At 43.1% G+C, this 5,278-nt stretch overlaps 1 long non-coding RNA gene across 1 annotated transcript; it reads right to left on the reverse strand.

Annotated features, from left to right (window-relative positions):
* Positions 1-547: 547 nt before the first annotated feature.
* LOC144246975 (uncharacterized) lies at positions 548-4,749 on the reverse strand. The gene is made up of 3 exons (XR_013340690.1): positions 4,606-4,749; positions 3,331-3,468; positions 548-658 (listed from the first exon to the last, which is right to left on the reverse strand). It is a non-coding gene; the product is annotated as an uncharacterized LOC144246975 (long non-coding RNA).
* Between the last annotated feature and the right edge of the window lie 529 nt (positions 4,750-5,278).

Below are 5,278 nucleotides of genomic sequence, written 5' to 3' on the forward strand. Positions count from 1 at the left end.
TGGGAGCTATGTTTTTTATTGCCATTTTCTCCTAATTTTCCTAAAGTACTGTTTTTTCTTGGCCAGCTCGGGTATTTGCAGCCCGTCTGCAGCACAGTGCTCAGTTCAGTTACTTCTCCAGACAGAAATTTCCTTGTACATCCTGGTAACAACTGTCACCCTTTGGTATCAAGGGAGAGCACCCACCTATCACCCTACAGAATGAATTTCTAGTGTGGCTTGTCTGCCTGGATGGCCAGGCCAGGAGTTAATTACCATTTCATTCTTGCACTTAAAACTTCCAACAGGGAAAAAGGTTTGCCAAGGAAATCAGGAAGGGGCAAAAATGGGAGTCAGGTTAATGCACTGGACAGTGCTGGATTCCCTAAAGCACAAACTGAAAGGAATCACTTAACCTGCCACAGGGCAGGAAGTGGAAGGGGATTGCCTATGGCATTCTCAGTGCCTTTGCTGTTTCCAAAAGCCACATTCAAGAACAAGCACTGAACAATGAATCTCTTGCCTTCATTTTGCCATAAAGCAGCGGATTCCGCACATTGAACGCCCGAATAATGCTGACCCCAGCATCACTCCCCGTGCTCATCACTCCTGTGACTGTCACTGTGGCTACTGCCTGGTTAGAAGAGGACCAGCTGAAGTTGCCACTTCCACCCTGAGCCTGAAATACAGAGGGAAAATCTTTCAAACATTTAATCAAGTACATGGTTTTCACATTCCACAGCTTTGGATATCTTGCGTGAAAACCAGGAGTGCACTGAGAATAGGACATACAAAAAAAATAACACCTCAGAACTTAAAAAGCAATAGAGAGATGAGAAGATTTCTACCTTTCATTTTAATTTTGGCTTCTTTCACACACCAAAACAAATGTCAATAGTTCCATCAGAGTAAAACACAGGTGAACACTGGAGCTATTTTAAAATGTATATTGTTTTAATTTCTTTTACTTCCTCAGCATTTCCTTTAACCAATTTCATAATTAAAAATGAACAAGGTGATAAATCTTCTCTAGAGGGACAGTGTGGAAAACAAACAAGTCTAAATTATACAGGAGCTTAGCTAGTAATTTTTACCAGGGAAAGAGAAAAAAAAAATAAAATTAAGAGGATGGTCATTTCCCATCTTCCCATCTTCCTTTCTCAGAGCACATGCACAATCTGATTACAGAAGGACACGGCCAAATAAACAGGCAGAGATGTGTTACAGGAGATGCATGGGATGTGGTGAGAAAGGCTGAAAGAATCCAAGGGCTCAGCATATTTGTAAAGGTGTTTCAGTTGAAACAGGGGGATGAGCATAGTCTTAATGACTATGAAGTCTCAGGTCCCTGCCATAAACCCCAGACACGTCACTACGCTTTCTGTCTCTGACAGTCAGTATGCACTGAGGAGAGAGAGGAAGGGTAAAGCAGCTTCCCATGCAGCTTCACCATTAGCCAGAGCCTGGCAGGAGCTCCACACTGCTACCTGGGAGCAGTGCCCTCCCCAGGAACCTCCACGTGCCCACCTCGCACAGCTGCTCTGCACCTCTCATGCCTGCGCCGAAGGAAGGCAACAGAAACCATCTCATTGGCACAAAGATGAACAAAGCAACCCCCAACAAACCAGACAGCTGCCAAAGGAAAACCTGCCAGGCATTCTGGTACCATCTGGAGGGAGTTACTTCAGCTATCAACAGAATTTGGCTAGATCCAAAAATCCCTTTCAATTTATTTTCAGAAAAACTTTATTCACCCATTTGAAATAGCCTGACTGAAGCTATGCAGTGGGAGGCAAACTCTGATGGAGAGGCAGGAACAGTTGAGCTGTGTGTATGCTGTCGACCACGTGTCTTGTGGAATCTATAGAACAGAAGAAAGGTCTCAGTTTCAGCAAAATTTAAATCTTGGGAGAAAAAAGTTTCTATGTTTTTATAGAAGAACATCAGAGTAAAGTAAGACAATTATTGCAGTACCATGAAGGAATGTTCTCTAGTGAAATACTTCATTATATTTGCAAGATAAGGTGACAATAGAACTGTGAAAGACGTAGGAAACAAAACCACATTTCCTTTCCTTTACTGGGAAAATTCCAGCAGAATTATGAAGTACTGCAAATGCAGACTTAGTACTAAGAATTTTTGCCACACTCTGCTGGTGTGGTCAGGAATAGCATGAAGTAAACCAAACCAATCCCACAGAACAGACAAGTCGAGTTATGCAGGGCTTAACTCAGTGTAGCTGCCCTTAGACTCACAATGGAGAATGCAATTTAATCCTGTGAGATTGATTCTCTCCATGGAGTCACTGAATCAGTAAGGCTCTAAAAGACCTCTGAGATTATCAAGTCCACCACTGAACCATGTCTTCAGGTCCCATACCCCATAATTTTTGAGCCCTTCCAGGGATGGTGACTGCACCACTGCCCTGGGCAGCCTGTGCCATGGCTTGACAACTCTTCCTGTGAAAAAAATTTGTCTAATATCCAAGCTAAACATGAGGATGTTTCCTCTCATCCTATCCCTTGTTACCTGGGAGGAGAGCCTGGCACCAAGTGTCCTGCTGCCTATTTGCTTATAGTTTACTTAATACAGATCCAACACTGAGCACCACTTTATGCTAAAAGGGAGAGGTAGGAGTTGTGCATCCAACACCTGAGTGCAGGGTCTGGGTATCACTGGCCTGAGATAAGAGTCTGGGCTGAGAAAGCACAACTTTCTTTTCCCTACTTAGACTGGAGATACTGGATACTGGCATACAAACCATTTGCTTCATGAAGCAAAAGGAATAACTGACAGCTTGGGAGCAAAGACACACCTAGTAAATATGGAAATCATCCCTTCTGTAAATAAGCTGGGGCCTTTGCCTCCCTGGAACTTTGTATTAGGAGCACAAGGTGTGTGGCCAGTGAGGAATACTGATGTCCAAGGCTGGCAGAGTGCTGCAAATTAATCTTGTCATGCCCTTCTTTGTAGTCACTTCACACTCCCATTCATATTTCCCATCCTTGCCAGCAAAGGGCAGCCTCTAATGATTGCTGTGGATCTTTGCATGTAGGATGCTCCTGGAATTCCAAACCATTCCAGGCACAGGTGCGTGGTGCATGCATGAGGGAGAGAGGAAGGGAAGACAAGAGGTACAATCAGTGGGGTTTTTATGTTTGTTGGTTTCTTGGTGCTTTTTTAAAACTGCATATCAACTCCTGTAACTAACGTCCCATGAAATTCCTGCAAGTTACATTTTGGATGGCACTGTGCCTGAAGTATCCACAGTCAGCCCTAGCTCAGTGGTGTCAGGCCTCAGTGTGCCTGCATGAGTTACACACCCTGCAGCCGGGTACTTCTTTGGCATACCTGGATGGTGTACTGGTAGACTCCTGCTTTTGCCTGCCAAGGAAACATCAGAATGCTGGGTACAAGCAATATTGGAACATGGATCTCCACATCCTGCTGGTTTCTCACTGGAACTGGTAAGGTGTGAACACCTCCATCCTGCAAAGTGCAAAACCACGGTGTTATAAATGGCATCACAGAGCTTCCCAGAGTTAATGTTTAGTCCTTAGGTACAGACATGTTCTTGAAAACACATCAGAGAGGAAGGAAAACTATTTAGGACCACTTACGAGCAGAGCTCCCAGTGAGCAAATAGCTCCTGAAGATCCAGGTGCCCACATTAATGTAAAAGGCAAGAAAAAAGATACTCTTTCATTGCTCCTATTTTGAGACCTCACTTGGAGAGCCAATCTGGAGGCTCAACACCTATATTTACTCTTTGCTCATCCCACTGTGTACAAAATTCAGCCTGAAAGAGCCCTTGCTCAGTCCTCCCTCCCAAACATTGGCCTTCAGAGCTCTGCTGTCACTGCAGTGCTACAACCCTCTGGCACAACACACTGTTACTGCATTTCTGAGGGAAAAACAACTCTCAAGGGATGCTCTTCCACTGAAGAGAACATCTCTGACACACAAAATGACTGAGGTGTATCACATTGAAGGAGCTGCTAAATCCTGCCCAAGGAATCACTAAATTGATTTTACAGCAAATGGGTTGAAGTGTTGAATTTTCAAGCAAAAGCAATTCACTTCCACACCACGTGCCCTAGTTAGCCATACATTCAGCAGCCTGCCCAACCAGCAGAAAGTAAATGAATAGTAATTTGGAGAAATGTGCAGGCTGATACATTTGGCAAATTGTCATTCCAGAGTTTAAGGGCACTTCCCAACTGACAGCAAACTTCCCCAATGTAACTGACTGCAGAACAAGGTCAGGGTATGAGTGATGATCCTACCACAATAAAGTGTAAAATTCCCTCAGCCTGTGAGAGGCCCCTTGCCCAGCACAAGGATCTGCCACAAGAAAAGAAATCAGTGCTGTGCACCACTGCCCTAACAGGAGTTTGCCACAGGCTCGGGAGCAAAATCCCACAGTCTTTAATGTAAGCAAATCCTCTTTTGACTCAATTGGCAGTTTTCATGAAGAAAGGATTTTAGAATTTGGTTCTTAATCTGTTCAAAGACAGCTCAGACCCATGTCATTCTTAGGTTTCCTTTTGCCAGGAAGTCACTAGTGCACAGCTCAATTATTTTTAGGCCTACCAGTGAAGCAGAGGAGTTTTCACACAGACACACCCGGTCAACAACTGATGTCAGTGCAGCATCAATCGTGGTCTGACCTGCCTTTACAGCCCTCACACAATGACAGGACCCATTCAGAGAGGACTGCAGCACCTCAAAGTGTTCTCCAGACAGCTCTGTAGTAATTCGGATCTTCTAAAACCAGAATATGAAATAGAAATTGCCACAGGTGACTGACATCAGTGGGGGACAGAAAGCCCTAAACATACAACAAGAAGTCAGTAAGCAAATGTTTAATCACACAGTTCAAAGACATGCTGCTGAAACTGATTAGAACTCTCCCTGTGGAAGTTTCAGTCTTTCAGTAAGATTTTACCTTTAGAGACATTAACTCCGCAGAAAGTTTCTTTTTAAATGTCATGCTAAATGTAATTTAACATGAAAGTACCTATATTTATACCACTAAGTAATTCATATTTTACAGTATTTTTCTAATTTTTTCCTTCTTCAACATAAAAGAACAAATGAATATACTGTCCCAAAGGCACAGTACTAAGCTCTAGCTCAAACTCAGATCTGTATCCCAAAAAGCAATTATGAGGAAATAAAATTATATTCCCCTAGATCAAATACTCTCAAAAGCAGTAATTCAATAAATTTATTCTTGTTGCAACTGAATTATTTTAATTTCGTTTCCTCTGCAGTTTAAGAACTATGTGTATTTGGT

The sequence above is a fragment of the Lonchura striata genome, chromosome 12 (assembly GCF_046129695.1).
Source record: "Lonchura striata isolate bLonStr1 chromosome 12, bLonStr1.mat, whole genome shotgun sequence".
NCBI classification, from domain to species: domain Eukaryota; kingdom Metazoa; phylum Chordata; class Aves; order Passeriformes; family Estrildidae; genus Lonchura; species Lonchura striata.